The sequence below is a fragment of the Anser brachyrhynchus genome (assembly GCF_964034855.1).
Source record: "Anser brachyrhynchus genome assembly, chromosome: 8".
Taxonomy (NCBI): Eukaryota; Metazoa; Chordata; class Aves; order Anseriformes; family Anatidae; genus Anser; species Anser brachyrhynchus.
In genome coordinates, this window is record NC_137702.1 from 18,487,637 (window position 1) to 18,507,272 (window position 19,636).

Sequence of the window (19,636 nt, forward strand, 5' to 3'; positions counted from 1 at the left end):
ACTAGCAACCCACCACATATAATAAATTTTGCTTCAGGTCATAAGTCCTGCCTTAGAAAGTCATGATCACAATTTTTACACTAAAATATAGCTACGATGAGCTGCTTTTTAAAAGCCATGAAAACCATTAGGAACAGCTTCTCTGTGATCCTATTCTAACACAGTGCTTCGGGAAAATGCAACACAATTTTCTTCTTGACTCTCAGTGAGGTAGGTAATACATTCCCAGATTCAACAAATGAGACTGTGAGCATCCACTGCCACTGCAGATTTGGACACCAGACCACTCACTGACAGAGACAAGAGGGGACAGGACAAAATGCTACTTCTGTGCAGGCACACTACCTGCAACCAGGAGCATGGACATTCTTCTGTTGCAATTGCAGTGGCATATTTATCTTTTAGTGTGTTGATACCCTTTCAAAATACATTTGCACCAGTGTCTGCAGCCAAAGTTTGTCCTAGACATTTATTCATTTATTTATTTCATTTATTTATTTTTTTACGGTGAGCAAACACAAAGCATTACCTAGTTTCTGCTGGGAAAACCTATGATTTTCTTCTACTCATTGACTTTGTCATGAATATATTAAATTGTACTCAGTTCAGTTTGCTCTTTTATTGAATATCTGGCTTTTAAATTGAAGCATACCCTAATGTGCTTCTGTGTTTGTTTGTTGTTTTAATCCCTTTTCACATGAGGCCACAACATTCATGTTTAATTCATTATAGTTTAAGTAATTAAGGAATAAAAAATGAATAAAATTCACATATTTAATACTATCATGTTTTAAAAGTCTAATTAAAACTACAGTAAGCATATAAACAATCAGAACATTATATATCAGGCATTTGTTTACGAACACTGAATTTTCAGTTTCTTCAGTGTTTGGAGTAAAGAGTGAATTACTGAGTTATTGTTAAATCGTGCAGATACCCCAGTTTCTTGACACAGCACATGCCATTAGTGGTGTTCTTTTCTCCAGAATTTTTAAGACCATGCAAAGGCAACTCCAGAATTTTGTCACTGTTTTGATTGGCACTGGAAGCCAGAGTGTCTCCTCTGTCTGAGCGAAATGCAAAGGCTTGGAAAGCACCAAATATGAAAGATTTCCAGTCATCTCAATGTTTAGAAGACAACTCTTTCAGACAGAGTCACAATGGGAAAAATAATTCTCACATTTAATTTTTTTTAAGATAAAAACTACAAAATAAACCCTGTCTCACATGAGGGGATTAGCAGTAACAGAGGCCAAAAGTCTCAGATAAGACAATAAATCGTCTTCTTCCCTCTTCCTACACACTTCCCCAATAGCATCTCTGCAAACAAGATCTTACTGGGGATACTAAAGTACTTCCTGAAGTACCAGATGGCACCATATCCAGAATATCTATCTGTAGGAACTTTGGTACATCAACACTTTTTTTTTTTGTCCCAAATCAATATAAACATTTAAAATTTCCAAGACATGAAAAGCGATGCTAAACATTGATACAGAATTCTCATTATGTGATATATAAATCTGCACTTGATTTATATTATAAATTATCTGAAGCTATAATTATAAAACTATCTGTACATACAACAACATAATTCCTTATGTCCGTCTTAATCCATTTATTTATGAACTCTGGCCATAGACATTGATGGATTCTCGCAATTATACAGTGTAGTTAGGAGTAATTTACCCATTTCTGAGGGATGTATTTTTTAGCCAAGGAGGCAGACATTGGGCCACATTCATTATTATTCTAATAAGCTTGCCTAGATGAGTCAGAAAATTATTATTATTATTATTATTATTTAGTACTTTATGGGAAGTCAAACCTTCTTACATACCTAAGAAATACAGATGATTTTATCTTCTGTGGAGCAACCTCTGAGTTATTCCAAACCTGTCAGAGGATAGGACTTTGCTGTTCCTGATTAGTTTGTGCATAAAGTAAAAATAGATATACATTTTTTTGTGCATTAGTTTTTAAATGGTGGCTTATCACTAATCTTGCTGAGTCTATGCATTGAAATTCATAGTTTTCTAAAAGCAACATTTTCTGCTAAATGTATGTGTGTATATATATTTACATATACATCACAGCCTTGCCTAGCAAAGATTTTCTTCATTTTTAAAAGGTGCTGATAATATTAATCTCTGTCACCACTGTGAAAAGAAACATATTTCCTGAGTTTCAACTCATATTTCTTTTATCCTCTTCACCACCTTACTTCTTACGTTCCAAGACATTTGAAAATGAGGCCTGATGTCTTTGATTTTTAATCACTAACACAACAGTTAGCTGAAATGAAAAAAGAATTAAAGAATTTAAAAACTGCTTAAATGAGGAGAAACAGGTTATGCTAAAGTGGATAATTAAAACTATCACCAAGGAAATAATGTTGCACTTAGCTGAATTGTACAAAACTAATGATAATAAAGAGATATGCAACAACTGCACAGATATCTCTTCCAATGTTCTTTAGCACATTCTTCTCAGGGAGAGTTGATTTTTTTTATTTTTTTTTTTAGATGTTTTCTACAATCACATTTATACATTGTAAGATTCTCAATAATGTATGCTGGAAACCTACTGGAAACATAAGGTCCAATTCTTTTCCTAAGTGAAAAAAAATCACATACAAAGTGGTGTTACCTCAAGCATTTCTGTCCTTCATGTCTCCATAGGAACTCCATATTCAAGTGAACACATTGAAGAAATATTATAGCATCGACTTCTTAATTGCTATAAATTATTGCGTACCACCAATGGGATTTTCCAAACTTCTTAAGGGCATGAAATTTCTGTTTATCACTCACCCTTAATGTAAATTGGATTAATAGATCTGGTGGATAATTTTGGAAGTTTCAGCCCAAGTATTTTTCATTTTGATCTATTAACCCATCCATAATACTTTCCTTTCTCCATGGTTATCTAACATGTGTTCTGTATTCTCCTCTTTAGCATAAAACCAAATTGGTTAGGACTGTGCTTTAATTAAACAATAGCATTCCCAAATACTGCAAAGACAGAGAAGAGGAACTGTTCTCTGTTGTGAATACCAGTGTTGCTTCCTTGAAAGGGTGAATTTTTCATCAAAACACTGCTTTCTGGTTTGTTCATACCTTTCACATCTTTTCTATAGTCCTAAATATTTTATTATCTCAGAAGTATCCCCTTCTTGCTTACAGATTCTACTGTGGAATTTCTAAGCACTACCATAAAGCTAATATTCAGGTACTTAGTTACATTGTTTGGGGCATTATTCGAGGTCCAACAGCTTTTGCCTGTTCCAGCAGTTAAGGGGTATTAATACCCCTTAAAATTATTTTTTTTAATATTAATGACGTATCTTGGACTGCCCAGTCCTCAGAGTTGGAAAAATATGACTGGAGAAGCAGTGTTTTTCCATCTCTAGCCCCTGAAATTGTAAGGGACCACTTTTATCAGCTGAATGTTCATAATTCCATGGGGCTTGATGGGATTTCCCCCAGAGTACTGAGCGAGTTAGCAGACATTATAGCTGGACCCCTCTCAACAATTTACCGAAGATAATGGGAGTCTGGGGAAGTCCCAGCTGACTGGAAGCTAGCCAGTGTTATGCCGTCTACAAAAAGGGCATGAGAGAAGACCCAGGAAACTGCAGACCTGTTAATTTAACCTCAGTGCCTGGAAAAGTTAGGGAGAAGATTATCCTGTGTGCTATTGAAAGTTGGCTAAAGAACTAAGCAATTCTTTCTGTGATAAGGTCACACACTTAGTGGATGAAGGGAAGGCAGCAGATGTAATCTTTCTGGATTTCAGTAAGGCCTTTGATACCATCCCTAACAGCATTCTTCTGGACAAATTATCCAACTGTGAAACACTAGACTGGGTCACACTAGACTGGGTGGTGAACTGGCTCAACATTAGACCTCAAGTGGTAGTAGTGAAAGGGGCTACATCTGGCTGGTGGATGGTCACTAGCAATGTTCCCCAAGGTTCAATTGTAGGGTCAGTCCTGTTCAACATTTTAATGAATGATCTGGATGCAGGAGTGGAGTGCATCCTTACGAAGTTTGCTGATGATACTAAGCTGGGAAGTGCTGTTTACTCTCTGTAGAGATGAGAGGCCTTGCAGAGGGATCTAGATATACTGGAGCATTGGACAATTACCAGTGACATTTAGTCCAACAAAGGAAAATGCACCTGGGTGGGGTAATGCTGGACACAGGTACAGAATAGGAGATGAGTAGCTGGAGAGCAGCCCAGCAGAAAAAGTTCTGGGGGTCCTGGTCAAGAGTAGGGTCAACAGGAGTCAGCAGTGTGCCCTGGCAGCCAAGAAGGCAAACTACATTTTGGGGTGTATTAAACACAGCATAGGCAGCCATATATTTTGGAGTTCTGGGCTCTAAAATATAAAAAGGGTATTAAGATACTTGAAAACATCCAGAGGAGCACAACAAAGCTGTAAAAAAGGGCTGGAAGGCATGTCCTATGAGGAGAGGAGGCCATGGATACCGGGTTTTTCTAGTTTGGAGAAAAGAAGGGTAAGCGGTGACCTTAGGATAAGGTCTCTACAACTTTGTGAGGAGAGGAAGCAGAGAGGGAGGTGCCAATATCTTCTCCCTGGTAAACAATGACAGGATGCACAAGAATGGCACAAAGCTGCAACAGGGGCAGTTCAGACTGCATATTAGGAAAAGTTTCTTTACCATGAGGGTGGTCAAACACTGGAACGTGCTTCCTAGAGAAGTGGTTGATGCCCCATGCCTGTCAGTGTGTAAGACACATTTAGATAGTGCTCTAAATAGCCTGCTTTATCTTTTGTTTAGGCCTGGAGTTGTCAGTAAGTTGGATTTGATGATCTTTGTAGGCCTCTTCCAAATGAACTGTTCTGTTCCGTTCTGTTCCGTTCCACTCTACTCTAGCCGACTTGACTCAACTCTATCCATACGCAGTTGCTGGCTACAGCTGCTTGGTTCCAGGACCCCCAGTGAGCCTAGCACCCAGGGTCTCTGCCCAGTCAGAGGCATGCAGCTGCTGCTTTCCTGTTTGCAGGTTCAACCAGTAGGAAAGCTGAGCACACATCCCAGAGGCACACACACATACAGGACACTAATATAGCTAGTCATGCAGACTGCCAAAGACATGGTGCTGCTGTCATAAGCATGCATGCAGAAGACCCACATTATACCTGTACTGACAGCCACATCCCCTTCTTCTCTGGGGCTGGCAGGGACGGCAGGTCACTGGTGCAGGCACTCCCATAACACTCCAAGGGTTCACAAGCAAATGCATGCTCATGTGTCCCCTGGGTCCTGGCTGATCTTCCTGGAAGTGGTGCCAGTAGTTTCTTGATAACCCATCAATTAGTGTGAGTAGGAGGTTTGTTTCTTGTCATTGTCTCCATACTTCTTTTATTAGGTCTGTGTCTTTGTATATTCTGTTTTTGTTTTCCCACTTTTTTTGCTTAGTTTCCTAGTCCATAAAGTCCCTGATTAGATATCCTTGCTGGAATAAACACTCCCCCACACCATCATCAGTCAGTGGTACTAACCAGGTTTGTTCTCCTCAGTGCATCCCATGTCATGTTTTGGTCACGTCTGTATTTCTGCATGCTTGTTTGTGGCTTCCACCTTTTCTTATTACACCTTTTTCACATTGAAAAAGGTCATTGACCAGATGCTCTTGAAAAAGCAGGAACTTCCCTTCCACATACTCTTACACCTGTACTACAGAATTGTGCTCCTTCTTAAATAGAAACTTATTTAAAGTGACTATCACATTCTCTAGAAAAATAACCTGTACAGTCATATGACAATACAAATTCTTGTGTTAAAATACAGAACTATTGGATGAGTTTCTTTTTGTTGCCCTTTTCCCCTTAGGTGTTGCAGATCTGTGTACCAAATCCCATTGACTTCAATTTACCTCCAATACATTCTCCCAATTGAGGGATCCAACTTTTTGTCTTTGACTTTCTACCTGCCAAAAAGCACCTTAGTAAAATGGCTTTTTCTCTATCATACCACTCAATTCACACCAGTTTAATATTTTATAGTCAACATTTCAAATACTGTCTTGACTTTGTTTGATTTCTGGCAGAAGTTTAATGTACTGAGTTTTCAGTGTTGTACAGGAGATACTGGGGTCTCATTCAGCTCTGGCTGACTACCAAAGATATCTCTAAAGTAACATTTTTTTTGGGGGGGGGGAAGCAGGAAGAGAAGGGGGGAGAAGACCCAACAGTGGAATGAAGATGAGAATCTTCTTTTACTTGATTGCAGTTTGAGTGATCAATGATCTATAAAAGGCAAGGCAATTGTTATTGTCTTAATGTAAAAATTCTCCCACTGAAAGATCTGTGTCTTTCCACGAGGGAAAAATGAGGACTTTGGGAATGTATTTACTTTTTTTTTTTTTTTTTTTTTTTTTTTTACTTTAGTGCCAATAGTGGGATTTTATTATTATTATTTTTTTTTCCCTGGGAATTTTTGCACACATATTCTAAGGGAAGATAGAGGGCGAACTTGAACAGATGTTTTTTTAAACGAATTTTCACAGTAGTTCAACTGTCAAGTGTAGATGACAGATGAAAAAGGGGATTACTTGTATTTTATGAAAGGTTTCCTCTTTTGGGGATAAAAAAGAACTTATGAGTCACCTAAAGTGCAGACAATTATCTTCTGTGGAGACTGAGCAACAGTTTTCAACCTTTTCCAGCTTGTATCTCCTTAAAATATTTCAGTAGACTCCAGGAGACCAAAATTATCACAATGAATCTCATCCAGATTTTCAGTTATTTTAGTTACTGTGTCTTTCAGCCTCAAAAATTTGAAGCTCACATGTTGGTAACCTTTGTGACTGCTGACTACAAACGTTTTCCGTTGGAAGGGTACTAATCAGAAGCTTGTCTGGCTGCATCATAACACAGAATTTATCATCCGATTGGCATTTCCTGACCAGCCTGTAATGAGACAATTTACATACCTATATAAGCACATCACCACTAACTACCCAGCCACTTGCACAAACTATCTCAGCAGAAGGACTAAGTAGACGAAATGACTACCCCAAAAGCAGGGTTTATTCTCCAGGTCCAGAAGATAACTGGCTGCTGCCAGATATTATCCACATCAACAAAGTCTGGTCCACACTTTTTCTAAGGAATAGCTAAAAAAGCATTTTTCCAGGCTATCCATCTGATACTTTTCATAAGCATTATAGCCAGTATCAGAAAAATGTATTTTTATGCTGCCTCTGCATGTAATCCTTGATGTTTATTTAACAAGTTGAAAGAGTGCAGAAAAAACAAAGAAGGAAAGAAAGAAAAAGAACCCTACAAATCTTCTGAAATCCTGGTTTTATTTATTTATTTTATTTTATTTTATTTACAGTAGAAAAGAAAACATTTACAATGTAACTGTTTAGAAACACCTCTAAAGCTTTCTGATTTTGCCTAAGTTGAATGAAACAAAGCCACTGGAATATCTTTACCTTTGATACGTTCATAAAGAGGGAAGTAGTTTTGTGTCAATCACAAATAAGCTATTTATTTAAAAATTTTAATGAAAACAGCCTGAAACCCATGGATGCACTTCAATGAGAAACAAAAGAACTGCCTGTTTAGAATTAGTCTTGCATTGTAAGCTGGCTACTGGGGACATTTAATGTAAAATCAGAAGTCCTGTGTAAGCATAGGTGTGGACTCTGTTGGAGATTTTTGCTTTAGATGAGAGGTTGATTACAGGTTGGAAAAAAGGAGGTTTACCCTTCAGGAGTAAAAACTCCTACTCCATTCAGGAGTAGGACTCTAGAAAATGTAATCTGACAATGGCTAATTGCAGAGAATGCAGACGTTTTATTCAGTTGCAAATACTGGTGCCAGTATTTGGAGGAGACAGGATTTCGTTCTTTTGTGAATGTAAAGCAATGGTAGAGTCACCAGGCATTGACAGCGTTCATAGAAATAACGCAGGGATTTTGCACTGACACAGTGAAAAGCCAATAACCAAGGCTATTAAGCGGGTATTCTTTATTATGGCGCCGGCTGTGTGGTGGATCGCTCCACCTAACACACACACCAAGGATTACTGACAGTGTGCTTATCTTAGTGGGATAGATACATATTTGTTTCATTTCCTGTAAGTCTCTTGCATATTCATCAAGTCCCCGAAGAATCATTAACATAGGTTCCCGCCCCTATTTGCATACGTACTGCAGTCCTTGGGTGGTGGTCCGGCGTACTCAGGTGGTCTTTTGATGAAGGCCAGAAGTCTTCCTTGCTGCTAAACTTCTGACCTTTCCTTTCTTTGACAGACTTCAGCCGTTAAGCCAGTTCTTGCTGCATGCAGTCTTCTACTCCCTTATCTCTGGGGTCGTTAGCATACAATTGTGTTAGCTAAGACCTACAGAATCAACATCTTTTATCTTGTTCCCTGTCTAAGCACAAAAAATATTTTACTGCCAATTTAAACATTTCATCACCTCAACCTGAAAATTGCACAATTTAGAGCAAGAAACCATTCAACAGCAGAGAAATGCTTCCCCCACAAAAAAAAATCTACCTGCCCACATGCAGACTTTGCTGTATTTCATGGGATATGCTTCTTTATTCTAATTCCACTGTGTGGTTCATGGTGGCTGTTTGTAACACCTTCTCATATATCCTTTTCACTGTGGAAAACAAGCTGGATGTCTTTAATATGCAAAGCTTGCTTCTGCTCCTATTGAGGTGGATGAGATTTTAATAGGAGCGGAAGTGAGTTTTTGAAGAGTCTATTGAGTTGCAAGGGAAATACTTATACTGGACTATCGATCAAGCTACTCTTCAGCTACCATATCAATTACACATGTTGAATAATGTTTGACAGAGGTGGAGCCAGAAGTGGACATATGCTCGATTCATTTCAGAAACACTGGTTTTTACCTTTTCATTCATGGTGTGCTGTCAATCAGCTCCTCCCTCCATCACAACTTGTTGCCACTGCTGTGCAAGGGTGAACTCCACTGAGTGGTACTGAGTGCTGTTTGACAAAATAGTAAGTGGATTCTAAGGCTTTAATATCACAGAAAAATGTCATGATCACATGACAGAAGGCATTGCTATGTTATAAATTCACATTATGTTATAAATTCACAATTTGAACCAGCTTGTAGTGGTTCAAATTTGTTCAGAAATTTTGATGGATTAATTTTGTGCCAACAGATTGTCTGACTGATCAGATATCATCCATCCTGCAGTAGCTGGCACAAAGTCATCATAATGGTGTAAGTACAATATAAAGGCTCAGTTGTGTGATGTAGCTCATTCAACAGGAAAGTACTTTGATCTAAATCATATTTACGTAGCTGGCTGATTTGGATCAACATTAGATTATTATTCACAGAACTGCAGTTTGTTTAAAAACAAAACAAAACAAAACAAAAGTAATGGGAGTAAATTAAATACACTAAAGCCCTGCAATACAAATGCCATGCTACCTCTACATCAGGCTACAGCTAGCAGCTCATTGAACACCTCAGGAGCACACTAACCAAATATTAACAGCTGAGCAGGGCTGCTGGATGTGGATTTGCCCCAGTTGCAGTGTGATTGATGCCCATTCATCTCAGTGGATGCAACTTATTTGCTAATTAGTTCCTCTTTTCAGTGTATTTACTGAGTTCATCTTCTCAGTGATATACTTCTTGGGAACAAGTTTCCAAGAACTGGCTGTAATTGTTCATCATTGTCACATGATAAAGCAAACAATTCATCTTTATGGTACTATCCTCTCAACCTAAGGATTGTGAATGCTGACTCTTCCTTAATTTGTGGAGATACTTGCAATTAATCTATTGTGTTATTTATGTTTCTTCTATATTATTACTTACATCAGAGATAGACCCCAGACCCCATGAACAACATTTTTTTTTGTTGTTGTTGCCAAAGGCCATACAGAAGTAAACATGACTTCTGCCCAGTAAAGAGTGGAAACAATAGAGTCATTTGTCCATGCCACATCACAGTTTCCAGACTAGCAGATTTACATCAAATTAACATGGTCATCTGTCTTGTGAATACACTCATGCTGAAAAGAATAAGTGATGGTAATGAAACAGAAATTCAGAAAGATTATCACATATAGGCTGTTTCAGGAGTACAAGGTGAACAGAATTGGTTCAAAGCCAAAATATTACAGGAATGATTTTGATGAAAGACCGGTTGTAGCGAAAAATTGGAATGAGACAACAGAACAGATGATGAGACAAAACTTTCCTGTACAAAATATGAAATAATAAGAGCACCCTGATGGGACAGATACAGGGTATTGCATTTTATAAGCTAAATTAAAAGATGAGAACTGGCAGGCAAAAATGTCCATTATTCAACAATAAACCAAAATTAATATTTTTTAAGCTTGACATTTCATATTGTACACCTGCTTCTTAATTACTTGACTGCTGCTCCTTCTATAACTACTTCTTAATCGACAGAAAGTACACCTGAATAGGTTAACAGAATTAAACATCATTTTGCCTCCTTTATAGACTGTAATGTTGCATGTAAAGTATAAATAAAAACCTAAAAGAGAGAGAAATAAGTTGGCAGTGCGTGCTTGTAGCCCAAAAGGCCAACTGCATCCTGGGCTGCATTAAAAAAACAGTGGTCAGCAGGTTGAGGGAGGTGACTGTCCCCCTCTACTCAGTCCTGGTGAGGCCCCACTTGGAGTACTGAGTCCCGGTCTAGAGGCCCCAGCACAAGAAGGATGTGGAGCTCTTAAGAGTGGGTCCAGAGGAGGGCCACAAAGATAATTAAGGGGCTGGAGCACCTCTGCTATAAAGACAGGCTGAAAGAGCTGGCAATGTTCAGCCTACAGAAGAGAAGGCTCTGGGATGACTGCATCGCAGCCTTTCAATACTTAAAGCGGTCTTATAAAAAGGATAGAGAAGGACTCTTTAGTTGGGTAGATAACGATACGACAAGGGGGAATGGTTTTAACCTAAAAGAGGGGAGGTTTAGATTGGAGTTTAGAAGGATTTTTTTCACTCAGAGGGTGGTGAGACACTGGAACAGGTTGCCCAGAGAGGCTGTGGATGCCCCATGCTGGGAGGTGTTCAAGACCAGGTTAGATGAGGACCTGAGTAAACTGGTCTAGTGGGTGGCATCCCTGCCTATGGCAGGGGGGTTGGAACTAGATGATCCTTGAAGTCCCTTTCACTTCTAACACAGGCTATTCTATGATTGTATGAGAGAAATTATACTAACTGTGTCTTTATTAAAAGAGATCAACTGAGAGTGACTTTTTTTTTTCCTTTTTTTAAATTTATTTTTTCTTTTCCTAGTTTCATAATCTGAGTATTTGGATTCCTATTTTCAAAGGAGCATGAATGCAAGGTTATAATCTACATTCTGAATTGCATGAAGTTTATTAGTTTATTGAAAATTCTCATTTATTAGTCAAATCTCATAAGTGAAAACTGGTCTTTACTAAAATAACAGGTAACTTGGCAAGTAGATATTTGACAAAATGCTTTCAGAAGCATGAAATACAATTTTTCCAGCTGTGGTGAAAACATATAAGCTGAATACATATACGAACAAGATATAATTTTTGATAATATTTGAACACAGGATTATTCTCACTGCAACAATAGTCTCATGTCTCATGTCATTACTACAACAGTCTATAAAGTAAAAATATTGGTCAAACAGGAATGAGCTTTTAGGAAGTGTCTACTTGAGTAAAGAACCACGTGTTTCTCTTGTACACCACATCATTTTAACTATAGAGTATCTCTTTAATCTAAAAATTTGGAAGGAAATATATGCAAAGTGATAACATTTCCCTACCTTTCCTCCCAAACACATAAGAACATGTCATACTAATCTAAAATGTTTATAATATAAACAAAGCAATTAGAGCTGGATTTTGTTTAATAGAAACTGGAATGTCTCTGTATAAGTCAGTTTATTCCTCCTAAGTACCCTGCTGTTTCAAAATGGGAGATCATTCCTTCAAATTCAAGATAATGAAAGTTTAAAGTTTAAAGAAGTCCAATCCAGGTGTGAGTGAGAAGATAAAACAGGTTTAAGAATTGGCTTTTTGCTGCAGATGAGAGTAGATAGTGCTGAGATAGTTATGTTGAAAACGTATTTATATATGTATATACACACACAATCTTTTTTGAAATTCAGAATGTTGCCTTTTCTGCATGCACACACTCAAGAGTTATCTCAATTTCAGAGCTGGCAAGTCCACCAGTTTCAGCATTTTTCTGAATAGAAAAGCAAGCTCCAGCTACTAACTCACAATCAAAGCAGTATCTTTCCCAGCAGGGTGGTTAGCCATGGAAATGTGACCTTACTCTAGGCAGTTTTGCCTATTGTCATGGTGATTGCAGTCTGTGAGTGTGAGCTGCTGCTGCCTCTTTTGTAATGAGTCTTTTGACACACTTGATAATGAAAGCTGCTGTGGTGATCGGCAGCCTCTGGCAGAGGACTAATGCAACAGAAAACTTTTAAATGAGGAAAAGCAGAAAACAGTAAAATAAGTGGTTGTGTGGGAAAACCAGGTTGGTCAATATTGTGATATGACATTCCAAAGTGATAATTACAGTTTTTGGTGACAACATTCTCATAGATTAAAGACAAGGTTTTGGTAAAATGAAATTTGATCATTTAACTAAATAATGAAAGTAATTTTACATAGAGTAATGCATAATCCACAGTGTATTTCAGTGAGGTGAAATTCAGGCTCTGTCTATTTGATCAAGTTTGTGCTGTCCTATGCCTTATAAAATAGAAGGTTACTAAGCTACAATATATTATTGTTATAAATGAAGATACAACTCAATCTGAATTTAGTAGTATTTATAAAAGGCAAGTAAACAGCGCTGGGTGCGCGGGGAGTCTACGCTCTACCAACACGCACACACAGCCGTCGAACTTTCTAAATATATAGAACATTGCTTTTACATATTCATAAGAAACCCAAGTATGCCTATACATATGTACAATCAGAAAAGGTATCAATTGAAACATAAACATGGCAAAGTTTTCCGAATTCTGGCAAGTGTTTAACAATCCTTTAAGTCTATTAATAGTAATGTCCATGACTGGGGAGCATAGTTGGAGTTGGTAATCCTGGTTGAAGTGCTCCCATATCTTCCACGACTTCATTAATTTTTCTCAGATCATATAACAGTCTCCATTTTCCATTCCTTTTCTTGATTACAAACACCGGAGAATTCCAGGGCTAGCCGTGGGAACAATATGTCTCGCTTTAAGTTGCTAAGCAACTCGGCCTTCGGGCCTTATGTGTCCTGTTCCTCCTGGATCGAAGGGAAACAGATCCGGCTCCTTTTCAGGGCCTATAGGGCCTGGATCAAAAGGAACGTCCAGGTCACCAGGGGCGTAACAGCAAAGGCCTGCGACGGCAGTAGCGGTGGGGGGCCGATGGTGTAGCGGAAAGATCGGTGGACCAGCCCGCAGCTCCCTCACTATCTGGCAAACCACACGTTTCTGATCGTGGTCGCACACGGCTCTTTAAGGCCTCAGAGACTGCTCGCCAGGTGCCGAGCAATCCCACCGCAACCCACACCTTGACCTCATTCTGGTCCCATGTTCCAGGGTCATAAACTATCTGATTGTTAATAAAGGGAATAAGCTCTAAGGTTACCAGGACAGTCTTTGTTTCTAAGGACGTATGATTCCCCATAGCACGCAACTGCTTACCTTCGGCCAGCGAGGGGCAGTTGTGTGCGCGGGTCAGCTTCTCTCAGCTTGAGCTTCCTTCCAGCTCCGGTGCGCCTATTTCCAGCGACTTTCTTTCTATTCGAGCTTCTTAGAGAGGTTTGCTGAGTTTGGCCGAACCTATCTTCATTAGGCGATCAATGGCCCTGTTCCTGTCCTGGCCCCTGTTCTGTTAGCCTGTTCCTGTTGTTCATGTCCCTGTTCGGGTGCCATTTGTGGCGTAACGACCACACGGACACCAGGGTTCTGTTAAGATCAGTAACTGCTACTTCTTTATTGATGACCGAACTTCATCATATCGTGTTGCATCCCATATTGAGGACAGGCTCCCTTCTTGTACTGTTTGCCCCACAGCAGTCCTTTTCCACTAAGTCTTCATTGGTCGAACAACTTTGCCCGGCAACCAGCAAACCCCCAGCAACTTCCATGCCTTAACGGCAGAACAAGCAAGCCGAGACAGCGTGGCGTCTCCTGAATCACCCTTCTTTGTTCCCTGTAAACTCTTTACATTCCTGATGGCCTCTTCGTTAAGAGTCCGATGTTATCACCAACCATGGGGCTTGTCGACCCCCATGGCCACACTCCCACATCTCCCCCTTCTTTATTAACATCAACCCTCTTCTTGACACGAATTATTACTCCATATATCACATTATGAACCCACATATGAACAACTCTTACATTAAGATTTACATTACTTATGTAGCTGTATATAGAGAAATAATCTGTTGGGAGTATTTTCAGAGCACAGTCATTCAATGTCAATGTAATTTCATCCTCAAATTGCAATCCAAGAATAGACAAAAATAAATATCAGAGGAGTTTATACTTAATTTTCTAAAGACAAAAAATATCAAAGCCATTTTTTGCAGTTGAATTTTGAGGCAGAATGTGTCAGATTTGAGAAATGTCTTTCCTCAGTCTGGGGATGAAGCGGGTTTCTATCCCAGATCTCAGTATGAGGGCAGAGACAGTTGGAGGATATATTAGATCTATGAGCAGAAAGTGGGAAACCATCACCATTGCTGTGTGTTGCAAAGCATAACTACCAAAGGATCAATTTCAGCAAGCACCAAGAGCTTCCGAGGAAGTAATAATAATACAAAGGTCTTAAAAATAAGACCAAAATAATTTTTTCAAGATGAAATCTCCAGCTATTCAGTTTTCAGTTATCTTTATTCAATACATAGCAGCTCTCATTTCCTCTGACACTGATACTTCCCAGTTGGAACTGGATAGAAAAAGGAGGACGAGACCCAACATTGAAAAAGTTGAGAAAAGAATTCATTTGCTGTAGCTTCCCATCACAGCAGGTTTTTAATAGTGAGCACTCAAATAGTTTTATGGGGCTTTCAGATGATGATTAGATGTACTGTTCCTACCAGTGTTTTTACAGCTGAAAAAATGTTGTAGAAAATCAATGTATTTTAAGCTACTGAATAACTCCAGGAGTTATTATATATACAGTAATATATAATACACTAATGCCTTACAACTGCAACAACAACAACAAAAAAGAACCTATTAATTAAAGGAGAAGATTAGAGACTGTCCTGATTTTGTGCAAATGTGCATATCATTTAGTCTATTTTGTAGTACAACTGAATAAAAATTTACAACCCTCCAAGTTTTATTTTTATCAGAGCCCCAAATAAAGTGTTGTGATATTCTGATGGTTTGATCCAGAAGACAGATAGTATCCATTGCTGAAAGTCAGCAAATGATCTACCAGATGCTTGGGATCTGCAACTACAGATCCCAGCCATGATTTTAGAATGAAGAATTAAAATCTTTTCTCTTCAACAGCTAAGAAATGCCTCATTAGTGCCATAAAGGAAGAACTGAAGGCACATCACTACTATATATAGAACTCTACGTTTCTCATTAGCTCAAGTCATTAATAGTCTTAGGAAGGAATGAATTGCCAAACTGATAGATATGCTTTTTATGTCCACAGAGCATGGTGATGTATTTTGTTTGCAAATGTTCTGCTCATTTTTCATCTGCCCTTGGCTTCCCCTGAATTCACTAAAAAAAAAAAGATATATATATATATATATTTCTCCAAGTGAATATTGAGTCCTAACTTAGAAAAAGGAAGACTTTTGAATAGAACAAAATCATCTGTTCCTATGGTTATGTTTTGCTTCATTTATGAAAACCATTACCTACTCTTGTGGTTTAACCCAGAAGGAAGCTGAGCACCACATAACTGCTCTCTCACTCCCCCTCCTTGGAATGGGGGAGAGGATCAGAAAAAAGGTTAAACTCATAGGTTGAACTAAAGATGGTTTAATAAGATAGAAAATCAGAAAAGGAAGATGATAAAAATGATGATAATAATAATAATAATAATAATATACAAAACAAGTGATGCACAATGTAATTGCTTGCCACCCACTGACCGATGCCCTCCCAGTCCCCAAGCAGAGGCTGTGACTGCCCATGGCCAACTCCCCCCAGTTTTGTTGTTCAGCATGATGTCCCTGAAAAAAGAAATTTTTTCACATATCTCACAGCTCACCCAGGGATAGGGTGAGCATTGTTTATTTCTGCTTCTTCCTCCTCCTGTTTCCATGATGGCCCTGCTTCAGTGTAGACTGCCTCATCCAATTCTTCCTCTTGCCCCTCGTTAGTAGAAGTTTCTTCCCTAACTAGATAAACTGACTTTTGCATCCATTGTTTTGGCTTCTGTGTAAGGGTAACTGATACTGGCATGGGTGGGTTCCTTGGTTCAGCTGCAGTGTTTTTTGTGGGGGTTGGAGAGGCCACAGTTCCTGTTACAGGAGTTGGATCAGATCCAGAGGCATTATCTTCTTCCTGAAGGTGCTGAATACTGTTCAATAGTGTTTGATAGATGCAGGCCAGACTCCAGCACAGTGAGGTGAGCTGTAAATCTCTGTCATTGCCAGGATCAGGACATATCTTTTTAAAACATTCTCTCAACATTTTAGGATTCTGTATTTGTTCAGAGGTGAATTCCAAAACCACTGGTGGTGACAATCATGATAGATATCTCCCACACACATTGACACTCATAACCATCCTCCCTCAGGACAGATCTCTGGGTGATATTTTTAAACAGTCATCTAACCTTAGACTAAACCAGGAATACATGTAGGAGACATACAAATGAATGATGATAATTTGAACATTCTAAGAACATTCAAAGTTTTCAAAATATATTTTAATTCATTTGGAGTAAAGTATGTACTCGTTAATAGTTTCCATGATAAGGCTCCTGAAGTGCAAGAATGATGGCCACACAAAGTACTAATACTAGCCAGCATGGGTTCATGAAAGGTAGGTCCTGCATGACCAACCTCATCTCCTTCTATGACCAGGTGACCCACCTGATGGATGAGGGAAAGCCTGTTGACATAGTCTGCCTAGATTTCAGCAAAGCCTTTGACACAGTCTGCCACAGTATTTTCCTGGAGAAGCTGGCAGCCCATGGCTTGGACAGGTATACTCTTTCCTGGGTTAAAAACTGGCTGGACGGCCGGGCCCAGACAGTAGTGGTGAACAGAGTGAAATCCAGCTGGCGACCTGTCACCAGTGGTGTTCTACAGGGGTGGTTGTTAGGGCTCATCCTCTTTAATATCTTTATTGATGATTTGGATTAGGGAATTGAGTGCACCCTCAGTAAGTTTGCAGACGACACCAAGCTGGGGGGAAGTGTCGATCTGCCGGAGGGTAGAGAGGCTCTCCAGAGGGACCTGGACAGGTTGGGTCCATGGGCAGAGGCCAATGGGAACAAAACCAGGTGCTCGGTCCTGCACTTTGACCACAACAACCCCATGCAATGCTTGGGGCAGAGTGGCTGGAAAGCTGTGCAGAGGAAAAGGATCTGGGGATGTTAATCAATCCTTACCTGAACATGAGCCTGTAGCGTGCCCAGGTGGACAAGAAGGCCAACAGCATCCTGGCTTGTATCAGGAATAGTGTAGCCAGCAGGATCAGGGAGGTGATTGTCCCCCTCTACTCTGCTCTGGTGAGGCCGCACCTCGAGTGCTGTGTTCAGCTTTAGGCCCCTCATTACAAGAAGGACATTGAGGCCCTGGAACCATGAGCCCAGAGAAGGGCTACAAAGTTGGTGAAGGTCTGGAATACAAGTCCTGAGGAGCAGCTGAGGGAACCGGGGTTGTTTATTCTGGAGAAGAGGAGGCTCAGGGGAGACCTTATTGCTCTCTCCAACTACCTGAAAGGAAGTTGTGGGGAGCTGGGGGTCGGCCTCTTCTCGCAGATAATTTGGACTAGAGGGAATGGCCTCAACTTGCACTTGGAGGTTTAGGTTGGAAATTACGAGACATTTCTTGTCAGAAAGAGTAGTCAGGCATTGGAATGGGTTGCCCAGGGGTGTGGTGGCATCACCATCCCCGGGGATTTTGAAGGAAAGGTTGGATCTGGTACTTATGGATATGGTTTAGTGGGTGACGTTGGTAGTATGGAGATGGTTGGATGAGTTGATCTTGGAGGGCTTTTCCAACCCTAATGATTCTATGATTGAATGATTCTAAAATTCCTACCAATAATTGGTCCATTTCACTTTTGCTGCAGCAGCCTTTTCCTGTCCTGTATGAATGCCTCAAAACTCTAGTTCAGTATATCTTTCCACAGTGATGTCTCTAAAGTAGTTCCCCTTCTGTCACAGCTACCTTGAATCCTTTCCCTTGACTTTTGACCATTTACCAAGTAAAACTAAACTAGGAAATCAAGCCAAGGGGCCTCATAAGTCCCAGAAGGTGATCCTTCAGTAACCTTATTGAATGTAATTAGTATTTATACAATACTTTGCTATCATCTTCTATAGGAATTTGTCTGTGTTCTTCCCCATGACTGCTAAGTATTAGACAGATAGTGTAATGAGTCTATAATTGACTCAGCTGTAAAAGGAAAGGGGAAGAAAACAGAGAATGTGCTTCTTCCCTACTTATGTCTTCTTCATTCTCTTTTTATAATCAGTTCCCTACAGTTGCACTGAATTTTTATTTCTATATTTAGAAATAAAAGGTCAACACCTCCAACCATTAGTTAGTTTAGCAAAGTTGAGGTCATAGGTGAATACCATCCTAATTTAGTTCAGCATAAAGGAGACTGCTGTTCAGCAGTTTTCTTTCCACTGGCAAATATTAGTCTTACTAAGAGAAATATATAGAACACACAGAAGGAAAGTAGATGAAAAACATTTAACTCGCCAAATACAAATAGAACTGAGACTATGGAAAAAATGTCTTGAAAATACAAACTCAAACAAACAAACAAAGAAAACCCAGTATAGATTAAGACTAACAATTTCTTTTTGTTTGGAAGGAATACAAGCTTGATTATAAAACGTTTATTCTCCTTGTTGGATCCATTTTAACATGCTTTGAAGACATTAAAATTCAAGGTTTCACCAGTGAAAGAACACTGAAAATGACATTGTACTCAAAGGACCAACAGTGATTTTTAAAAAGGGCGTAAAAGCAAGAGACTCTTCCAAGATTTTTTCTTTAAAAGGAAAAAAAAAAAAAAAAAAGGAAATGGCAATAATTTCCTATAGGGATCACAGAATGCGCAGTGTGGCATCCATGATGTTTTGAAGATATTAAATTAAATGCAGAACATCTGCTGTGTCAAGTATCAAGATAATTTATCAGTGTGAAGTTCCATGATGATTATGTGTATTCAGCTCTTTCTCTGGATATCACAATTCCTCTTCCTCATTATCTTGAAAGCCAGAAAAACTGCCATTAGGAAACAAACAAAACAAATACTGTATTCAAGCCATCCATCTGGGTGCTACAATAATGAAATTGCATTCTGTTTTGACTGTTTCCCATGTCCTGTTGCAAGAAGACTAAATGGGGGCAGTAAACTCTCAGAGGCCATGCTTATTCCTGAATAACTCACCTACATGTGAGTTCATCCATTTGCTAA

The 19,636-nt window shown here is 39.2% G+C and overlaps 2 long non-coding RNA genes across 2 annotated transcripts in view; both read right to left on the reverse strand.

Moving 5' to 3' along the window:
• LOC308199437 overlaps nt 1-19,636 on the reverse strand; it is a 282,512-nt gene that overhangs the window by 241,584 nt on the left and 21,292 nt on the right. The window lies entirely within an intron of this gene.
• Nucleotides 11,532-17,673, reverse strand: LOC308199429. Its single transcript, XR_013954635.1, has 2 exons — nt 13,697-17,673; nt 11,532-13,341 (listed from the first exon to the last, which is right to left on the reverse strand). It is a non-coding gene; the product is annotated as an uncharacterized lncRNA (long non-coding RNA).